This window comes from Mchenga conophoros, linkage group LG3, assembly GCF_057382185.1.
Source record: "Mchenga conophoros isolate Kocher_MC1m ecotype Shallow Benthic linkage group LG3, M_conophoros_male_GT1.1, whole genome shotgun sequence".
Taxonomy (NCBI): Eukaryota; Metazoa; Chordata; class Actinopteri; order Cichliformes; family Cichlidae; genus Mchenga; species Mchenga conophoros.
The window spans coordinates 84,924,404-84,947,489 of NC_140528.1; the positions used below are offsets into that span (position 1 = coordinate 84,924,404).

Below are 23,086 nucleotides of genomic sequence, written 5' to 3' on the forward strand. Positions count from 1 at the left end.
ACCTTAACTTAAAGTGGGGCCATTATCCGAGATGGCTACTGAGGTGCAAGTACGTAAAGGCAGAATATTCAGAATAATCAAAAGACAGAGTCTCACACACGTGACATTTGAAAAACAAATCGAATTAAAAAATAAAAGCATTAACTCTCTAATGTCTCTCTAAAAGGTAAACCAGGCACCTTAAACCCCAGGTGAACAAAAACACCTGCAGACGAGCCGTAAATGCGTTTGCGTGTCAGAATGCAGTCAAACTGGAGTACTGATGGTTGACTGTTGGAATGAGGTACCTGTGCTTACGTGCTGTTTTGTCGACAAAATATTTCCACTTCGGTTTCAGAAGTCTTTTGGTTTGTTTAGATGCAGCTTTATGAATTAGGGAGACGACGCTCCTGGCAGCTCTTCCAAATAATCCATGCTTGTTAGATCTTTTTTGGGCCAGCCTGAACCAGCTGTCTTGAATGTTTACAATTATGAATTTTTCACGCTGTATTACAATGGATTTAAAAACGTTTGGTCTTACAATCCTTTCCAGATTGATTGTCAGCAACAGGTGCTTCTCTGATCACTTCCATCTTTCCTCTTAACACACCTGATGAGCAGTTAATGAAGTGCATTAACTAGCAGCACCTGGCTGATAATTTCAGTGGAAGCAGTGAGGGTTTCCCCCCAATGTTTCTGCATTTTGGTTCAAAAAAAGAAAAAAAAGAAAAAAAAAAGGAAGTACAAACAAAATGTCATGGCTAACAGAGGAACTCAAGCACAGACTGAGTTCTGACAAACAAAAAGGTGACAGTTTATTTACCAAAGGGGTGAACCACAGTGCTCTATATATGTACAGTAAGTTGGGGAGGGGGTCCAGGGCTCCAGGGAAAAGAGGGAAGGGAGTCCACACTCACTCCTCTTCAGTCACTCTTGTCCTGCTCTCCACTCACACAGCCACACACGGGAGTCACAGGTAAGCGACTGTAACCAGGTCCGGGGAAATATATACTCAAAGTATACACAAAGTTAACCCAACTGGTGAATTTAGAGAGAGATTTTTTAGCAAGGAGCTGAGATCATGAACACAGGAGGGTCAATGTTCCAGCGACAAACTGCTCCATGCCGCAGCGTTAAATGGTTACCGGTAAGCCCAGGTGAGTCAGCAACAGGTGGTGTAATCATCATAACTGTGTGGACCAAGAGCGAGAGGCCATTACAAGCTCCACCCAGGCAGGCACTTCATCATGTTTGTTTAAATACAGAAAATCAGAAGTCTCTGTGAGTCAGACCACGCTCTACACGGACACTTCTAAGCTGCTTCAGCGTGAACTGACCCAGATTATCTGCACACAGCGGCTGTAAAACAGTGAAAGTCATAACTGTCTCTCTCTGATGGAAAGCTTTTATTGTGAAGTCAGGAAGTGTTGAGTTTGTATTCATCACTCAGTGTTTAATGAGACAGGCAGACAGGAAGAGCAGCTCATTAGGGTTGAAGAATCAAAGGAACTGTGAGGAACTGCAGTTTGGTCACATCTGGATGTTTTTCACTGACAGTAAATGTTTTAGTGATAAAGAAATGTGTTCACAGAGAGAGGAAGAGGAGTGGTGTTTGTGAGGAGGAGCAGCTGTCCTGCTGTGCTTTGTGTCAGGAAGTCCTGAAGGATCCAGTCTCTACCAGCTGTGGACACTGGTTCTGCAGACAGTGCATCTCCTCATACTGGGACCAGTCTGCTTCATCAGGAGACTCCTCCTGTCCCCAGTGTGGAGAAAGATCCAGAAGCAGAGCTGCACTGCAGACAGCCAGTCAGAGCAGCTGTGTACAAAGTAAGACTGAACATCTGTCTGCTGATGGACTCATTTCTGAAAACTGGACTTCTTGTGTTGTTCAGACATTGAAGAGTTTTCTTTCTCTTTAGTCTCATTGTTTTTCTTTCTTTCAGCAGATGTTGGTCTGCAGGAGGTTTTAGATGAACATAAGATCAGTCTGAGGAGGAGATGTGAACGTGTGACTGAAGGAAGTGATGAAACAGGAAGTAGAACCCTCCTCAACACCATCTACACTGAGCTCTACATCACAGAGGGACAGAGTGAAGAGGTTCATACCCAACATGAGGTGAGGCAGCTGGAGACAGCTTCCAAGATGGACGCCCTCCCTGACGCTCCAATCAGGTGCCAGGACATCTTTAAAGCCTTACCTGACCAACAGAGACCCATCAGAGGTGGTTCTGACCAACGGCGTGGCTGGTGTTGGAAAAACCTTCTCAGTGCAGAAGTTCACTCTGGACTGGGCAGAGGGCTTGGAGAACCACATGTCAGTGTGGTGGTTCTGCTTTCATTCAGGGAGCTGAACCTGATCAGAGATGAGCAGTACAGTCTTCTGGAGCTGCTCCATGTTTTCCATCCAACATTACAGAAGGTCACAGCAGAGAAGCTGGCTGTCTCTCAGCTTTTGTTCATCTTTGACGGCCTGGATGAAAGCAGACTTTCATTGGATTTCACCAACAGGAAGCTGCTGTCTGATGTCACACAGAAGTCATCAGTCAGCCAGCTGCTGACAAACCTCATCCAGGGGAATCTGCTTCCCTCGGCTCTCGTCTGGATAACTTCCCGACCTGCAGCAGCCAATCAGATCCCTCCTACATGTGTTGACAGGCTAACAGAAGTACGAGGCTTCACTGACGCCAGAAGGAGGAGTACTTCAGGAGGAGATTCAGTGATGAAGAGCTGTCCAGCAGAATCATCTCCCACATGAAGACATCCAGGAGCCTCCACATCATGTGTAGTATCCCAGTCTTCTGCTGGATCACTGCTACAGTTCTGGAGCACATGTTGACTACAGAGCAGAGAGGAGAGCTGCCCAAGACCCTGACTGACATGTACTCACACTTCCTGCTGGTTCAGACAAAGAGGAAGAAGAACAAGTACCATGAGGGACATGAGACGAGTCCACAGGAGCTGACGGAGGCTGATAGGAAAGTTCTTCTGAAGCTGGGGGGGCTGGCGTTTGAACATCTGGAGAAAGGAAACATCATGTTCTACCAAGAAGACCTGGAGCAGTGTGGTCTGGATGTGACAGAGGCCTCGGTGTACTCAGGAGTTTGTACAGAGATCTTCAAAAGGGAGTGTGTGATCTTCCAGAAACCAGTCTACTGCTTTGTTCATCTGAGCATTCAGGAGTTTCTGGCTGCTATCTACATGTTCCACTGTCACACCAACAGAAAGACAATGGTGGTAGAAGGTTTTATAGGGAAATTTCCGAGAAGAATACAAAACAGATCTTATTTTAAGAACATGTTCAAGTCTTATAGCTTCCATCACTGGATGTCTTTTTAACTAAAGTCATGGAGAAATCCCTCCAGAGTAAAAATGGCCACCTGGACCTGTTTGTTCGCTTCCTTCATGGCCTCTGTCTGGAGTCCAACCAGAGACTCTTAGTAGGTCTGCTGGGTCAGACAGAGAACGGTCCAGGAACCATCCAGATAGTCATCAACAACCTGAAGGAGATGAACAGTGATGAAATCTCTCCAGACAGAAGCATCAACATCTTCCACTGTCTGATGGAGATGAACGACCTCTCAGTACATCAGGAGATCCAAGAGTTCCTGAAGTCAGAGAACAGATCAGAGAAGGAACTCTCTGAGATCCAGTGCTCAGCTCTGGCCTTCATGCTGCAGATGTCAGAGGAGGTTCTGGATGAGTTGGACCTGCAGAAGTACAACCACATCAGAGCAGGGACGACAGAGACTGATTCCAGCTGTGAGGAACTGCAGAAAGGCTGGGTGAGTCCAGATGTGATCATTAACATCATTGATCAGTGTAGGTTAGTAGTTTAATGTTGAAAATAAAATCAGATTGTAAGCACAAAGTGTTTGTGTCCGTACGCTGCAACCTTCCACACCATTCCTTTATTGTACAGACTCAGCAGCAGCTCCATGGATCCCAAATCCAAGAGTGGAGAACAGATTTGAAGTGTGTCACATCCATGCAGTCACAGCTGTTTCCACCATGTTTCCATTGATATTAATCCTGTTCAATGACACGTTTCATATCAGTGAATATGTTCTTTAGGACGTTCCACTGACAAGGTTTAAGTGTCCTGCTGAAATCACTCAAATCATTCATGAAATCCATGAAAAATCCTTTTAGTGTTTCTAACTTCACCCTCTGTCCTCTCTCTCTCTCCATCCTCCTCACTGCTTCTTTCACTGATAATCACACAAGCATCGTATTCAGCTACAAAATAACACAATAATATCATCTGATGATCATTATTATAAGAGCAGGATCCATATTTGATATCAGAGTAACACACTGCTTGGTTATGTGCAGTCATCATCAGTGACTGTGGGTCAAACAGAAGCTCTCTGATTGGTTGCTGACCTTGGTCACCTGTCCACTCTCACCTGTTTGTGTTTGCTCTCTTTGCTGTCTCCATCCTCTCTCTCCTTTCTCTCCCTCTCTGTCTTTGTACCGTCACTCAGGTCCAATGGAAAGGTGACATTTACAAACCAATCAAAGACAAACTGATCCATGTCAGGTTATAACAATATTCAAAGTGAATACAGGCTGCTGCTGGACACAGACAGGTAACATCATTTTGACTTGCTGTCACCTGGATCTGGACTCATAAACACTGAAGCCCCGAACAGGAATACAAATCATTTTCTGCCAACTAGCGACACACCAGCAGATAATGGCTCAGAAAGTTAAAATGAGCCAATCATTTCTGTGTTTAGTTCCCCTGAAATCAGATCTGATATCAGCAGCTCTGAGTTCATTCATCATTATTGTCCAGTGATGAGATTTCTGCTCCGTTTGGTAACAGTCAGCAGGTTTTTCCTGCGTGTGGACGTGAACAGTCGTACCTGACAGCAGGTAGCAAACAGAGATCATCTTTCCAGCTGGAACTCTTCACTGAGCTGAACTCATTCAAAATGTTCTGGAGTCAAAACAGGAAACAGTCCAAATGTGTGTCTTCACTCTGACTCTGGATCAGATCTCAGTCACAGACTGTGGACATTATGGAAGCCTAAATGTGACTGATAGGTTTGTAGCTTGAACCTATTCGCTGGAACGTTGAAGACATATAATTACACCGCAAGCAAGACACGAAGTAGGCAAAGTTCTTCATGTTTTTCGTGCACGGGAGAGAACCGGACAAACGCCGTTCCTTCGCTTGACCCCAGTTGCTCTCGTCCGTTTTCCCGTAACACTGCTCTTTTATTGAGGTTACATGAATATGCATAGGTTCATTAACATATGATGTCTACATACACACAAAGAGTACCTTGCCTTTGTGTGTGTGTGTGTGTGTGTGTGTGTGTGTGTGTGTGTGTGTGTGTGTGTGTGTGTGTGTGTGTGTGAGGTCAAGATGTGACCCTGTGAAGACTTCCCCAAAGCTGGTGCCAGGAGTCTAGCAGGTCCATCTGAACAAAAGGCTCTTATACTTAAACAGATATACGTGTGTTTGCTATGCCATATATCAACAAGAGAAGATACGGATCTATGCCAGAACACTCTGTGGAGCAGTGAACGCACCCCCTCTTCATGCTACACAGAGTTTTTACAGACCTCCTAGGATGAGACATTCTTTCAATCTACAAATGATTATATACTTCTAAGCATATATGAGTAAATATTTCTAAGCATAAATGACAATGAACAATACAAAACCTAACAGTGACACCATCTTCCTCCTTCATCTGCAGATTAAAGCCAAACAAAGATTCTCATTAAAAGTCTGCAGGTCTGAGAGAGACTCAATCGTTGTGTCATGTCAAACACAGTAAGAGGAGCTGAAGCACAGATGTGAAGAGCAGATTCATCAGATTATGACCTCACTCTGTTTTGTCTTCATATACATTCAGTCTGTGTTTATAATGCAGATTTTCTGCTTTTATAATAACACATTTATATTTTCTATCATCACAGACTGACTCAGTGTCGACTCTCAGAGTCTCACTGTGAAGTTGTGGCCTCAGCTCTGAAGTCCAACCCCTCCCATCTGACAGAGCTGGACATGAGTAGAAATGATGACCTCCAGATTCAGGGATGAAGCTTCTGTGTGCTGGGACTGGAGAGTCCAAACTGTCGACTGGAGACTCTGAGGTGAGTTCACTGACTGCAGCTGTTTTTTGTTTTTCTATATTTCAGGTCTTTGATTGATGTTTGAAGCTTTCTTTAGTTCCTAAATGTTCAGGATGTCTCTGAAGACAAATGTGAAGAAGTTTGAGTGCTTTCAGAAATGTTGTCTTGCCAAACGACTGAACAACAGTTTTTCCTTTTGGCTCCAAACAGAAGTGACAGACTTGAGCAGGGTTCATTTAAAGGCTGACAGAAGTGGAGTGGTGACGGGGAGATGTTTGACAGGACAGTGTTTCAGCCTCCACAGGTTCATGTTGTGCTCCATCAGTCAGTGAAGATGAAGTCAGTGCTGATGAGGCTGTAGAGTGTGTGGAGGGATGTGAATGAGGATGATGAAGATCTGATGATAGCAGATAAAAACAGGCTGCAGAGACTTTGAGCCATACAGGGCACACAGTGTGTGTACAGAACAGCTGAAGTCATTATGGAGGCCTCACTGGGATATGGAAGCATCACAGTACAGCTTCAGTGAAGCATTAAAGTCTCTGATATGAGATGAGAAATGAAGCAGCCAGAGCTTTTCATGAGTGGAAACCCACTGTGACTGTGAGCTGCTGCTACAGCCTCCAGATTAGCCAGCAGCTCATCCTGCTCAACATTTCCTCACAACTTTAATGGAAGTGTGATGTTTTCAGCTGGAGTGATGGTCAGGGTGGCCTCCTCTCCTCTTCTTCTCCTCTTCCTCTTTCATTTGTAAAGCCACTTCTGCTGCTTTCATTCATTTGGAAGTCCTGTAGCTGAGTTTGGGAGAGACTAACAGCCTCGGCAGCAGAGGGGAGAAAGGCTGTAACACCACCACTTTACTCTGTTCTACCTGTCACATCATTTTATCAGGAAACAAATATGCTCATGTTTTTACTATGTTTGTCTTGAAGATGTAAGAAGATCACATGGTGCTTTTATTATTGTGTTGGTTTGTTTCCTGTCTCTTGGATGGAGCCCAGCTGTGCGTGGCCCCTGGGCCTGTGGTCAGAGTGTGTGCTGGATAATCCGGCCCAGGATGATGCCAAACTGACATGGGATGAAATGTCTGTCACATAATTGAGCTTAGTGTAGTTTCGTTTCTGCACAATTTAAAAACAACCAAAACGTTGTTCTGTCTTTTCTGTGTTATACTGTAGACTTTCTTTGATACTGTGTCCAAAAGGAGCAGCTTTTACTTTGAAGGGGAGCTGTCTCTGTTTCCTCTTCAGGTTGGATGATGGAAGCAAATGAGTGTGTGATGTTCTTTCAGTGTTGCACTTTGTAGACGCTCCCTGAGCACTGGTCTCACAGTCAGCTGCACATAGAGACCAGTGTTGTTAGTCCAGGTCAGAAGATGACTTGTTGGAATGAAAATGAGCTTGTAGTTTGTCTGCTTTAATAATGTGACTGGAAAAAGGTGTTGGACTTCAAATATGTCCATTTCTTTCACACTTCACCTTTAAAAGTGAAGCCATGTGGTTCCTGGAGGGAAAAACATGACTTTTTCAAGTCTTTTTCCTGTTTTTCTTTATCACGGAAGCAAGATGGCGCTGTGTTTGGCTGTGCCGCTGCCTCCGTCCGTGTGTTTGTTTACTTTATATGTTATGCAAGTGTTCTTGCTACGGTTTTGTCCGGTGTCATCTCTCTTTGGACTTATGATCGCCATGCGTTACTGGCGATCAAATCTGCTATATATAACTTTCAGAGTCAACGATACGACGTTGTTTTCCCACCGCTGCTTAAGCACGACGCAGCTCCACTCTTGCCGGTCAGCTCAATTTTGCTTCAGAGGCCTCGTCGGAGGAAGCGGGTGAAGAGAGCCGGCTTTCTTGTCCTGCTCCGTCGTCTTCGGAAAGAGGCAGATCTTCGGGGTCTTTATTCCTGGGCTGCTAGCAGTAAGATCCGCCTGAGTCTTGTCGGAGCTGGATTAATCCCCACAACCCACTGTGTTTACCACCCAAGCTTCCACCTAAAAGCATGGAAAGCAATTGCTCATCGCGGCAGGAACCCTGTTTTGCTGCGCAGCTTACTGCATAGTACGAACTCTGTTCCTGGAAACTCTACCCTGTCCCGGTGGGTCGCAGCGTTAAATGGATGTTAATTAATGCGCGCTCAATTGCCAACAAGTCTTATAGCTTAAATGACTTGTTCTGTACGGAGAAGCTGGATTTTATGTTTATCTCTGAGACGTGGCAGCGTGAGAATGAAGTCTCACATCTTTTAGAGCTGTGTCCCGCTGACTGTTCATTTCTCTGTGCACCTCAGATATCTGGACGAGGGGGTGGAACAGCGGTAATTTTCAAAAAGACATTCTTATGCCAGATGATCTCCTCAAGCTGTTACAACTCTTTTGAGATGATTATGATAAAAATTGGACGAGAACAGCCCATATACAGCATTTTAATTTATCGTCCACCTGGGTCTGCTGCAGCTTTTCTGTCAGACCTACAAGAATTTTTAACGTCCACGATTAAACTGGGCAAGGTCATCATTGTTGGTGACTTCAACATTCATGCAGAGGACTCATCAAATAGTACCACTAAGGAGTTCCTGAGCATTATGGACTCTTTCAATTTTGTTCAACATGTATCAGGTCCTACTCACACAGCTGGGCATACTCTGGACTTGGTCTTCACCTGTGGTGTTTCCCTTGACCACATGAACTTAAATGATGTTTCTTTTAGCGATCATAAGTCAGTCTTTTTTAATGTATCGTTCAATTCAGAGTCTCTTCCCCAAAGTTTTATTAGGCGCAGGCGCTTTATTGATGACTCTGTCATTTTTAAGTTTTCTTCTCTTTTTAATTTTAACCTTCTTCTGACGAGGTTGACATCCTTATTAATTCTTTTAATGAACACTGCCTTGCCATTCTTAATCAGGTTGCTCCTTTCAAAACTAGTCATTGCACTGTTAGTTCCTGCACACCATGGTTAAATAATCAAACCCGTGGTCTTCGACGCTCCTGTCGAAAAGCAGAGCGTCTCTGGAAGTCCACTGGGCTGGTTGTCCATCGGGAACACCTTCAAAGAACTGCTTCACTTATATAATGAGTCAGTTAAAGAGGCCAGATCCTCTTACTTCAATAATCTCATAAATCGTCATAAAAATAACCCAAGAATTCTATTTGATACTATCAACAGTATTGTTTCTCCTCCAACTCAGCATGCTGTGTTACTTTCTGACGAAGACTGTAGCACTTTCCTCAATTACTTTGTAAATAAGGTGATGGACTTGAGATCCAAAATCTCCTCAAGTGCCTCCCCTTATGAAGATGCCCCTTGTTGTGATGGGTCATTTACTTCTTTTTCTCCAATCACACTCAATGACTTAATTGCAGTAATAGGTGAAATGAAATCCTCATCATGCTCCTTAGATATATTACCTCCCTCTGTCCTGTCTGGGACTCTCACCAGCATTGGTCCCACATTACTATCAATCATCAACAATTCACTGAGGCAAGGCTGTGTTCCGTCCTATTTTAAACATGCTGAGGTAACCCCTCTGTTAAAAAAACAGAATCTAGATCCTACCTCCCCTAGTAGTTATCGTCCTATTTCAAGATTGCCATTTATAAGTAAATTACTAGAAAAGATTGTAGAAAATCAGTTCAGGTCCTTACTATGCCGATTGCAGATTTTTGACCCTTTTCAGTCTGGCTTTCAAAAACAGCACTCTACGGAGACCGCTCTCTTATGGGTCTATAATGATCTACTAATGATTAGATTAGATGAAACTTTATTAATCCCTCAGATGGGTTCCTCCGCAGAATTCAGTTAATGGCATCTGATGCAGGAAATTGTTCCGTGATCATTTTGCTAGATCTTAGCGCAGCCTTCGATACCATCAACCACAAAATCCTACTCAACGGGCTGAAGGTTCTGGCTGGTATATCTGGCACCGCCTTAGACTGGTTTTCTTCCTACTTATGAGACAGGACTTTTTCTGTTAGGACTGATAGGTTCTCCTCTAACACTGCTGCCCTAACCTGCGGGGTTCCACAAGGTTCAGTTTTGGGTCCATTAATATTTTCTTTTTATATGCTTCCTTTAGCTGGCATTTTTCAGTCTTTTGACCTGTCTTATCATTTCTATGCCGATGATATCCAGCTGTATATGTCCTTTAAGCCTCATCAGCTGGATAGGCTGTCCACCCTAGTCCAGGCTTTAACTCAAATCTCTGATTGGCTTTCTAACAATTACCCTGTTTTAAACATGAACAAGACAGAGACCATGATCATAGCTCTCCTGATCTATATTCTAAAATCAGTCAGGTTCTTGCCCCTTTCTGTTCTCCTGCTAAGCCAAATATTCGAAATCTTGGAGTAATATTTGACTCTTCTTTGGGCCTTGACTCACACGTAAAATCTCTGTCTCGTTCCTGTTTCTTTCATTTAAGGAATATTTCTAAACTGCGACATATGGTCTCCTTAGCTGAACTGGAAAAAAATGTCCATGCATTTGTGTCATCGCGTTTAGATTATTGTAATTCCTTATTTACCAGCTTGGATAAATCATCTTTCTCGCCTCCAAGCTATACAAAACGCAGCAGCTAGACTACTAACTCACTCTAGCAAGCGTGCTCACATCACTCCTATCCTATGTTCTTAACATTGGCTCCCAATAGATTTTAGAATTCGTTTTAAAATTATTGTTTTAACGTACAGAGCACTAAATGGCCAAGCCCCAGATTATTTATCCAAGCTTCTCACAAAATAAACTACAGCTTGCCGTCTCCGCTCACAGACTCAGAGTTTGTTGGTTGCTCCCAGAACGCGTCTGAAGACGAAAGGGGCGGAGCCTTTCAGTCTGTGGCACCAAGGCTGTGGAACAGTCTACCTCTACAACTACGTTTGGTTGACTCTGTGGAAACCATTAAAAAACAGTTTAAAACTTTACTAGCTTTCTGTTGACCAATGCTTTTTACATTTTTATATTTTAATTTACATTTAAACTCTATATTGTGTATATTGTGCATTTTGCTATTTATCATACTGTTTATTTTCATCTCTGTGTGCAGCGCTTTGTGACTACCTGTCTATGAAAAGCGCTTAATAAATAAACTTTACTTACTTACTTACTTACTTTTTATGATAAATGTACGACTTTATGTGAAACATTCAGAGTTTTTTCTCTTGTTGTGTTTGTTTGAAGCTGCTTCCTGTTGGCTTCAGCTGTTTGGAGTTTCCATTTTCTAAACTTCTACATTCTGAACCTTCTTCAGCTCTGAACAGATGATGAAACACTGCATGATTTCAAGCTCACACTTTGTCTAATAAACTTACATCTTTCATTCTTTATACAGATTGTGGGGCTGTGGTTTGTCAGAGATCAGCTGTGATTATCTGGCAGCAGCACTGAAGTCCAACCCCTCCCATCTGAGACAGCTGGACCTGAGTAACAACTACAAGCTGCAGGATTCAGGAGTGAAGCATCTGTGTGGTGTTCTGGAGAGTCCAGGATGTGGACTTGAAACTCTGAGGTCAGTCAGCATGTTTTAGTTGTGCTGAGATGAATATGATGTGAAAGTTGGTGCTGACACTAAACTGCAGACATCAGGCTGATATTATACTGATCCACACTGAGGATCTTCATGGTAAAGTCTGTTTCTTCTTCTCTGGTTTAGTCCATTGACTGCAGCAGAACAATGTTCACATTTCAAACAGTGAGACTCAACGTATGGCCCGCGGCCCACACGTGGCCTGCCCACCTTTCCTGATTCAGAGAGAGGGGACCCTGATTAACTGTGTAGTGTTCTTCCTCACAGTTCCAAGTATCAGACACAACAATGAATAATCCACAGCTGACTGTCTTTAGCAGGTCAAAGGTCACGGCACACAGCAGACAGTGGGAAATATTATAATTCTGATCATTTATCAGCACATATCCATATGTATAAAACAAAGCTGACACTGTGAGACTTGATCAGAGGTGTGATCATCACAGCAGAGGCCTATGTGTCAAAGTCACTGAGGATCAAACAGAAACACATGAAGCAGATTTTCCTGTTCTGGCTTTTTATAGCAGATAACCTTCAAAATATTCTGCAGTCCATCAAAAACTGAAGAAAACCATGAATCAACATGTGAACATGAGCTGATGCTGCTGAAGTGAAGCAAAGTTACAGAGGTTTGATTACAGACACAGCTGAGAGTTTGTAATCTGTCATCATTTTAAAAGGTTTAAATTTCTTCAGTATTGAACAGCAGAAATGAGGCTTTGTTTTCGGAGGCCGACAGCAGTGAACACAACAGCAGACTGGTGCGTAATAAGCAGTGAATAATGCAGGAAACAGATTTTTGAAGGTAAACTGTTCTTGAAGTACACTGAGAGAGAGAGAGCTGTGCAGGAAGTAAACGTCAAAGTCAGAGAGAATTCATGACGATGTTCATCAAACGTAAAGATCTCTCTGGATCTTCTTCTGCTGCTGGTTCAGTCAGTTTTGGTTGGAGACAGATGAAACCTGCAGCTTCAGGATCTGTGAGCTGTCCACTTTCAGCCCCGACGGCGTGTCCGTGTACGTGCCGTCGAGTGAACGATCCACGCTCTGTGTTTCCATCTTTGTGTGTTTAGCTGCTCTCATTTACTGATTTATCTGTTTGGTTGTTGTTGAAATACTTTTGGGAGCTTTAACCTGAGATTCTGGCAAAATACATTTATATTAAAAATCGATTCAGGATTGAATGAATCAACATCGCTTTATTCAAATTAAAACCATTTAAATAGGAAAAACCATTTTTTTACACCCGCCTCTAATGCTGGGTAATGTCAGCTGGTCCATGTGCAGCTGGCTGTGAGGCTCAGGGAGCGTCTACAAAGTGCAAACACTGAAAGAACATCATCCATAAATATTGAGTAATAACTGGACTCTCATACAGCGAGACTCAAATGCCTTTAAACATCAGCTTATCCTGCTGATCCAAGTCCAACACTGAGTTTGTAAAAACATGTTTGTCAATCATTTTGTTTGGTTTCTGAGGAAAATGATTCAATAACTTGCTGCTAACACACAACATTTCATCATATTTCCTCATAAGCCTCTTTTGTCTGACCATTTGATCCCATTTGAATTTGCAATAAAGGATCCACAGAGTTTGGTGACAATAATGACAGTAGATGTTTGTGTGAAAGTGCTGGAAGCAAATGATTGTGTGATGTTCTTTCAGTGTTGCACTTTGTAGACGCTCCCTGAGCACTGGTCTCACAGCCAGCTGCACATAGAGACCAGTGTTGTTAGTCCAGGTCAGAAGATGACTTGTTGCAATGAAAATGAGCTTGTAGTTTGTCTGCTTTAATAATGTGACTGGAAAAAGGTGTTGGACTTCAAATATGTCCATTTCTTTCACACTTCACCTTTAAAAGTGAAGCCATGTGGTTTCTGGAAGGAAAATGACGTCTTTTTCAAGTCTTTGTCCTGTTTTTATGATAAATGTACGACTTTAATGTGAAACATTCAGAGTTTTTTCTCTTGTTGTGTTTGTTTGAAGCTGCTTCCTGTTGGCTTCAGCTGTTTGGAGTTTCCATTTTCTAAACTTCGACATTCTGAACCTTCTTCAGCTCTGAACAGATGATGAAACACTGAATGATTTCAAGCTCACACTTTGTCTAATAAACTTGCATCTTTCATTCTTTATACAGATTGTGGGACTGTGGTTTGTCAGAGATCAGCTGTGATTATCTGGCAGCAGCACTGAAGTCCAACCCCTCCCATCTGAGAGAGCTGGACTTGAGTGACAACTACAACCTGCAGGATTCAGGAGTGAAGCATCTGTGTGGTTTCCTGGAGAGTCCAGGATGTGGACTTGAAACTCTGGGGTCAGTCAGCATGTTTTAGTTGTGCTGAGATGAATATGATGTGAAAGTTGTGCTGACACTAAACTGCAGACATCAGGCTGATATTATACTGATCCACACTGAGGATCTTCATGGTAAAGTCTGTTTCTTCTTCTCTGGTTTAGTCCATTGACTGCAGCAGAACAATGTTCACATTTCAAACAGTGAGACACAACGTATGGCCCGCGGCCCACACGCGGCCTGCCCACCTTTCCTGATTCAGAGAGAGGGGACCCTGATTAACTGTGTAGTGTTCTTCCTCACAGTTCTAAGTATCAGACACAACAATGAATAATCCACAGCTGACTGTCTTTAGCAGGTCAAAGGTCATGGCACACAGCAGACAGTGGGAAATATTATAATTCTGATCATTTCTCAGCACATATCCATATGTATAAAAACAAAGCTGACACTGTGAGACTTGATCAGAGGTGTGATCATCACAGCAGAGGCCTATGTGTCAAAGTCACTGAGGATCAAACAGAAACACATGAAGCAGATTTTCCTGTTCTGGCTTTTTATAGCAGATAACCTTCAAAATATTCTGCAGTCCATCAAAAACTGAAGAAAACCATGAATCAACATGTGAACATGAGCTGATGCTGCTGAAGTGAAGCAAAGTTACAGAGGTTTGATTACAGACACAGCTGAGAGTTTGTAATCTGTCATCATTTTAAAAGGTTTACATTTCTTCAGTATTGAACAGCAGAAATGAGGCTTTGTTTTCGGAGGCCGACAGCAGTGAACACAACAGCAGACTGGTGCGTAATAAGCAGTGAATAATGCAGGAAACAGATTTTTGAAGGTAAACTGTTCTTGAAGTACACTGAGAGAGAGAGAGCTGTGCAGGAAGTAAACGTCAAAGTCAGAGAGAATTCATGACGATGTTCATCAAACGTAAAGCGTAGTTTGGATCTTCTTCTGCTGCTGGTTCAGTCAGTTTTGGTTGGAGACAGATGAAACCTGCAGCTTCAGGATCTGTGAGCTGTCCACTTTCAGCCCCGACGGTGTGTCCGTGTACGTGCGTCGAGTGAACGATCCACGCTCTGTGTTTCCATCTTTGTGTGTTTAGCTGCTCTCATTTACTGTTTTATCTGTTTGTGTTAGGTGTGGCTGTGTGCCGACAGGAATAGGACCCAAGGTGCAGACTCCGGAGACAGTCGTGAACTCAAAAAGGCTTTAATTTGGTACTCAAAATATAACATAACTGAAAAAACTCAAAACAAACTTAAACTGGAGGAATGCCAGAACACACAGCTAGGAAAACGGTAGATCGCGACACAGACACTAAGAAACACAGAGCTTAAATACACAGAGGGAGCAATCAGGGAAATTAGTAACAGGAGGGAAACACAGCTGGGACAATTAGAACTGACGAGACCAAAGAAGCGTAACCTGAACACACTGAGATAAGACAGAGACCTTCAAAGTAAAACAGGAAGCACATAACACAGACTGAACAAAGACGCAGACTCACATGCAGGCACTACAAAGGAACAGAGACGTGGGACCAGGGCAGACACAAACACTGACTGGACACGGGGATATAGGAACTAAGGATACCCATAGACGCGAACTAGACAAGGGGATGCAGGTGATAGGGGAGACAGAGCAACTAAAGAAGACAGAGACATAAACCATAAGACAGAACTCAAAGAAACCAAAGACTAGAAAGTATAAATATATATAATAAACTCAAAACCCCTGGGTCAACGACCCAGGCATCCTAACAGTTTGGTTGTTGTTGAAATACTTTTGGGAGCTTTAACCTGAGATTCTGGCAAAATACATTTATATTAAAAATCGATTCAGGATTGAATGAATCAACATCGCTTTATTCAAATTAAAACCATTTAAATAGGAAAATCCTTTGTTTTTTTACAGCCGCCTCTAATGCTGGGTAATGTCAGCTGGTCCATGTGCAGCTGGCTGTGAGGCTCAGGGAGCGTCTACAAAGTGCAACACTGAAAGAACATCATCCATAAATATTGAGTAATAACTGGACTCTCATACAGCAAGACTCAAATGCCTTTAAACATCAGCTTATCCTGCTGATCCAAGTCCAACACTGAGTTTGTAAAAACATGTTTGTCAATCATTTTGTTTGGTTTCTGAGGAAAATGATTCAATAACTTGCTGCTAACACACAACATTTCATCATATTTCCTCATAAGCCTCTTTTGTCTGACCATTTGATCCCATTTGAATTTGCAATAAAAGATCCACAGAGTTTGGTGACAATAATGACAGTAGATGTTTGTGTGAAAGTGCTGGAAGCAGATTAGTGTGTGATGTTCTTTCAGTGTTGCACTTTGTAGACGCTCCCTGAGCACTGGTCTCACAGCCAGCTGCACATAGAGACCAGTGTTGTTAGTCCAGGTCAGAAGATGACTTGTTGGAATGAAAATGAGCTTGTAGTTTGTCTGCTTTAATAATGTGACTGGAAAAAGGTGTTGGACTTCAAATATGTCCATTTCTTTCACACTTCACCTTTAAAAGTGAAGCCATGTGGTTTCTGGAAGGAAAAACACGACTTTTTCAAGTCTTTGTCCTGTTTTTATGATAAATGTACGACTTTAATGTGAAACATTAAGAGTTTTTTCTCTTGTTGTGTTTGTTTGAAGCTGCTTCCTGTTGGCTTCAGCTGTTTGGAGTTTCCATTTTCTAAACTTCTACATTCTGAACCTTCTTCAGCTCTGAACAGATGATGAAACACTGAATGATTTCAAGCTCACACTTTGTCTAATAAACTTACATCTTTCATTCTTTATACAGATTGAGGGGCTGTGGTTTGTCAAAGATCAGCTGTGATTATCTGGCAGCAGCGCTGAAGTCCAACCCCTCCCATCTGAGACAGCTGGACCTGAGTGACAACAACAATCTGCAGGATTCAGGAGTGAAGCATCTGTGTGGTTTCCTGGAGAGTCCAGGATGTGGACTTGAAACTCTGAGGTCAGTCAGCATGTTTTAGTTGTGCTGAGATGAACATGATGTGAAAGTTGTGCTGACACTAAACTGCAGACATCAGGCTGATATTATACTGATCCACACTGAGGATCTTCATGGTAAAGTCTGTTTTCTTCTTCTCTGGTTTAGTCCATTGACTGCAGCAGAACAATGTTCACATTTCAAACCTTCAAAGAAGAAGAAAAATCCTCCACTGGATAATTCACTGTGAAACTCTCAAACTCTTCATTCCACCTTAAAGTCTGTCTGACACTGAAATTCAAAGCAAAATGTGCGTTTGCTTTACAGACAGCAGTCCAACACAAACATACACACATCATCCAAAACACAGTCCAACATCCAAATCTCCTCCACTGCCAGCATGAATGATGGGAAAGAGAAGGAGGAACACTCTGACATTCAGGGTTAGAATGAGTTTCATGAAGCAGACTGTGAAGATCAAAGCTGCATTAGAAAGCTTACATGAATGAATGAGTGGACAGAAGTGGACAGAGATCATCTGAAGCACTTCAAAGGCTTTAAATCAGCACATTTCTCTTTATTCTTTATCAACTCTGTTAGTTTCTCTCAGTTTTCTGTGGAATGAAGCTAACAGCAGGCTAATAAGATGCTGACCAATAGGTTTCTATTAAAGGTTGTAATTTGTATATGAAAAAGTGCTTTGGCTCAGCAGGGATCAGCTTACAGGTAGAATACAGCTGCTGGATGGGATTAGCATGTCATAGCTATCTACCAAACTGCTAACTGGGGGATTTCAGGCCATCTATGGATCATTTTTGCTAACTATTTATTCAGCTTAGGCTCACAGGGCTGCAGCCTGTGCCCTAGCTGTCTTAGGGCAAGAGGCGTGGTCCACCAGCACAGGTGAGCAGTCCATCACAGGGCCAACAGAGAGAGGCAGAGAAGCACTCTCTCACATCCACACCTACAGCCAATTTAGAAGCACAAATGAACATAAGCTGTCAGGGTCCTGGGTCCCACGACTCAGCATGTTTAGTTCTTTGTGATTTTTGTATTATTGTACTTGTGTTAGTTATTCTATGGTTTCTAGTTTCGATCCCTTGCCCTTCATGTTTCTCTGTGTCCGCTCTGTTCTGTGTAAGTCTGTGTCTGCATGTTTGAGTTTCCCTCTGTGTCTTTTGGTTCTTAGAGTCCTCTGCCTTATGGTTTATGTCTCTGTGTTTCTTAGTTGCTGTCTCCACCGTGTCAAGTTCGCGTCTCTGTGTGATACTTCCTCTTTTACTTTGAAGGTCCGTGTCTTATGTGAATGCGTCCTGCTTTGCTTGCCTTGTCAGCCCTGATTTCTCCCAGCTGTGCCCTCCTTCTGTGTCTCATTCCCCTCGTTACTTCCCAGTGTATTTAAACCCTGTGTTTCTCTGAGTCAGTGTTGTGTCGTCCCTCATGCTGTGTGTGATTCTCCCCGTGTCTCCTGGTATGCATTATAATTAGCTTTTTCCAGTGTAGTTTAGTTTTGTATTGCTTGTATTCTATTTTCCAGCAATAAAGCTGTGCTTTTGAGTTCAAGTTATGTCCCTGTGAGTTTGCGTTTGGGTCCAATCGCTGCCTGCCACACAGCAAAAACATGACATAAGCAGCATTTCATTGGACTGTGGGAGAACATCCAACCTCCACAGAAAGGCCAACAAGCTTCAACCTACAACCTTCTTGCTTTAAGGCACTAGTGCGAACCACTTTTCCCCATTTCAGCCCAAATCCTGCATCTTCCTGTTTCTGACTCCAGGCCAGCTCCACTAACACTTTCTCATCAGACACTGCCACCTAGTGGAGGAAGTATTAGTTCCATTTGAAGCTTCAGATGACAGTTAGTTCCTTTACAAAGAGGTGGAGGTGGTGGGGCCACAGCACCATCATCACTGAGTGCCATAGGACACTTAACCTTTGTTTCCATATGCTGGGAACTTCCTGTTTTTCCAAGGAGGACTGGAAAATGTGTGAAGATCTCCCAGTCAGTTCCTCACAGCACACTTCAATCATTTCCCTCCCACAGCATCGGGACCAGGGCTTTTTCTCTCTTTGGTCCCACTAAGAGATTTCCACACAAACACCTCATCAGTGGGACTCTCAGAGCTACCAGCCCTTTGCTACAATCACAAAGCTCTTCATTGAAATCAATGATATCGAAGCTGGAATCAAATGAGTCCAAATCTTCTGCTGATTCAGCATCACATTCATCTTTGCTCTGCATGGACTTCATTCCTTTCCAAGCCAGCCTTGAGTGTCCTTTATTCAGCTCATCCTCTGCTTTACTTTTACACCTGATTTTAGCTGCTTTATCTCTCTTTCAACAAGTTTCTCTGCCTCAATCTTTTTCTTCTCTCCCTCATAACAAGACAGCTTCTTCTGCCTGAGAACATGTTGGAGTGATTTACTAATCCAGGGCTGCTTATTGGGGAAAATACTTCCTGTTTCCAAAGTAATCCCCATTTTTCCCAGAAAGAAATGTAAGTAGAAATCGATGATCTAAGTGAGAACATGAGCCTTTAAAAAGTCCCAGTGGGTGCAGTCAAAGCAGTCCCTCAGTCCCAGTATAGAGTCTTTGGTCCAGACTGGAACAACTGTGTGCCCAGTTTGAGCTCTCTTCAGTCCTGTGACCTGACAGACCCAGAGGGGCCATCACATCACATTTAGAAGCTCCCCTAATGGAGCCACAACACATGTCCAATACTTAGTCTGTCTTGTTGGACCAACTGGAAGAAATGATTCAAGGACTTAGTCACAGAACAGAGATTCAAATCTCCAAAATCCAACTGGCTGCATCAGGACATATAGTCTGAAACTCTGCACAGTTTCCTGTTTGAAGCTGCTTCCTGTTGGCTTCAGCTGTTTGGAGTTTCCATTTTCTAAACTTCTACATTCTGAACCTTCTTCAGCTCTGAACAGATGATGAAACACTGAATGATTTCAAGCTCACACTTTGTCTAATAAACTTACATCTTTCATTCTTTATACAGATTGAGTTTCTGTGGTTTGTCAGAGATCAGCTGTGATTATCTGGCAGCATCACTGAAGTCCAACCCCTCCCATCTGAGAGAGCTGGAGCTGTGGGGAAACAACCTGAAGGATCCAAATGTGACGCAGCTGTCTGATCTTCAGCAGAGTCCAGACTACAGACTGGAGACTCTGCTGTAAGTAGAGTGATGGAGTGAGTGGGTGGTGCTGTCAGCAGTATTGTACTAAACACAGTCAGTATGAAACAAAGATCCAGTGTTTCCTGTAAAGCTGCAGCTTCTCAGTGAAGCTGTGAGAGGAGAATGGTGACAGGCTTCAGGATTGGACACAAACACTTCCTGTTTCTGACCTTTATGATCACCATAGTAATGGCTGACACGCTCTGATCAAACACTGTCAACAGCCAATCAGCTCTCTGAACAAAGCAGCACGCAGACCAATGTCTGCATTCATTTCCAAGTTTAAAGCAGTGAAGAACACAGTCTGTAGGTGAGGAAGAATTTAGTGAGAGCAGATGTTTGGATGGAATTCCTCCAGTTAACAGCTGGAACCGTCCATCTGGATTGTTGGGCTTGTTGTTGGGGTTCCTACAGAGCTCAGAGTGGACACACCAAGGTTCTTCTAATGAATGAAAGTCCAAACTCAAACTAGGAGGGAAAAACATTTTCATCAACTTCAATAAAAATCCAAAGATTAGAAAAAGTGAAGCAACAATGAGTCCTAGTACAGTCCCAGCACTGAAGTCCCTGCTGCTCTTTATACTGGATGTGCTGCATCACTGACTGACAGCTGATGAAGAGTCTCTGGAAACACTCATTTATCTCCTCTGCTGTTCCTTCTTCTCTCTGCAGGTGGAGCTGATGATGGTAAACAGGACGGTGTGTGTGCTGAGAGAGGAGGAGCTGTGTCCTGATGATCCAGAGAGGTTGAAGCAGCAGCAGCTTGTGTGTAGAGACGCTCTGACTGGGCCATGTTACTGGGAGGTGGAGAGGAGAGCTTCATCCAGCAGTGACTGACGGAGGAATGAGAAGAAGTGCAGATGACTGTCAGTGCTGCAGAGTGAACTGCTCTGAGAACAGCTCCACTGTCAGACACAATATAGAGTCCAGCATCATCCCTGTGTGTCCCTCTGGATCTGACAGAGGATCATCAGTGTATCTGGACTGCTCTGCTGCTGCTCTGTCCTTCTACAGTCTCTGCACAGTCTCTGTCTGACTCTGGCTTCAGACCCTCCTGGATCAAACTCACCTGGAAAGACTTTCAAACATCACTCAATAGATTTGAATACAGAATATATTTGATATATACTGTAGATGTACTGTAGAGTTGCAGTTTGTCACTTGTAAATACAGTCTGTGAGCAGCTGTGAGCTGAAAGATCTTTCTAGAAACAGGAAATGTTTTCACTCTTCTGTTGCTTTTTCATATATTTCCACAACATTAATATTGATCCCACCTGTCTCACCTGTTTCATGCTTTTATACATAATAACAGGACACGTGTGATCTGAGCGCTGCTCTGGTTGCTGTGCTGCACGTCTTCATTTAGATAACAGAGATGTTAGGTATTTTAGTACCATGGGAGCATTTACTGGATATTGTTTTATAGTGACATTATGCAGGAAAACTCTGTACCACACAATGTCTAACCTGATAAAGATAGACTCATTCCATCCTGATAATGGAGAAAATGAAATGCCCATTGTCATCACACGACGCTTATACGGGGTCTCTCGAACCTGGGACCAGGCCAGGAGACGACTGAAGAACTGTGTTTTTTATATATTTAGTGTTTCAGTGTTTTTCTCTTTGACCCAAGAATTGATGTGTGAGAATCACAGGCTGGTACAAGGTTGAAATACCACAGAGATCACTCCCTCAGCTACATTCGTTTCTAAATCTCTTAGGAGACGCCTGTTGAAGGCCAGATGGTTTGTTTCAGAATTCACTAATGAAAGAACTCTTTATTTTGTGCCTTGAAAATATGTCGCTGAGATAATCACAATTGTAGCTGAACTGATAAACTACACAAAGGATGCTTCTTCACCCAAGGGCAGGAAGACGCTCCCTTATCTTGGTCTGTACTGGTTTAAACTGATAATCTGCTGTCTCATGAATTTTACCCTCTATATAAACTGTTGTACTTGTGAATAAAGTTGAGTCAATTTGGGAAGACAACCTGAAGCAGTCTCTGTTTTCTTGTTCTCCCAAGCTGCTCCCGAGCTCGTACTAACACGCTGAATGGCATGCTTGAATGTTGCTTGAGAATATATTTGACTGTGTTACAGACTAAGGGACATTCTCTGCTGATAGGTGAAGGTACATTCTCTGCTGATAGACGTCCACGCCTCGAAGGAAGTCGATCCACGGATTAGGCCCTGGAAACCGTTTCCTTCAATTTTGGTGTCAGAAGTGGGATCCTGACGAAGGTAGGCACGTGTCTTTTATTTTATAAGACTGTGTTATGCCTTTCTCAGTGATCCACATAGAAACGGGATACGCTGACGAGGCCTTCTTCAGTGGCCCACATAGTAACAAGTGGGATACACTGAGGAGCCTTCTTTAGTGGCCCACATAGAAACACAGGAAGTTGCCTGTTGTTTTGTAAATTAAAGCAGAAAGGACACAGGAAGTTGCCTGCTGTCATAAACTAAGAAGTTGCTCACCAGCAGAAAGGACACAGGAAGTTGCCTGTGGCCATAAAACGAGAAGTTGCTCGTTAAAAAGTGAGAAGTTGCTCACTAAAAAGATAAAATTGCTAGCAAAAAATCAAGTAACCTCAGGTGTGCCACAGCAAAATAAAACTAACTTAAATCCTTCAAAGCGTCTAAACCCCTCTGGAAATCACTGACCATGGGTCAGAATAATTCAAAGACCTTAGACGGGTCCGATAAAAAATCAAAATTAACTGTAAAACCGAAAAAAATAAAATATAAAATCACAAATACCAGGCCCTATAATCAGGACCACCACTTGGGTGGGCCTGATTATAGATATATATTATGTCAACGAATCCCAGGTGTGACTGAATCTCAGCTTATTGAAGAAGTAGAGGAACTAGACCCTAAAAATGACCAAGCAGCCAACACCACCTCGTTTTTGTGGATAAACGATGACAAAATCACAGCCTTTTTTCAAAATCTAAAGAAATTTCTGCTCACAATGTCTAGAGATAAAATCGATTTAAATGCAGTAACCATGTGCAAGCAAAAGCCAGATGAATTTATTCTAG

The 23,086-nt window shown here is 42.9% G+C and overlaps 1 pseudogene; it reads left to right on the top strand.

Annotated features, from left to right (window-relative positions):
* Nucleotides 1-1,060: 1,060 nt before the first annotated feature.
* LOC146581214 (NACHT, LRR and PYD domains-containing protein 12-like) lies at nt 1,061-20,036 on the top strand (annotated as a pseudogene).
* The last annotated feature ends 3,050 nt before the right edge of the window (nt 20,037-23,086 follow it).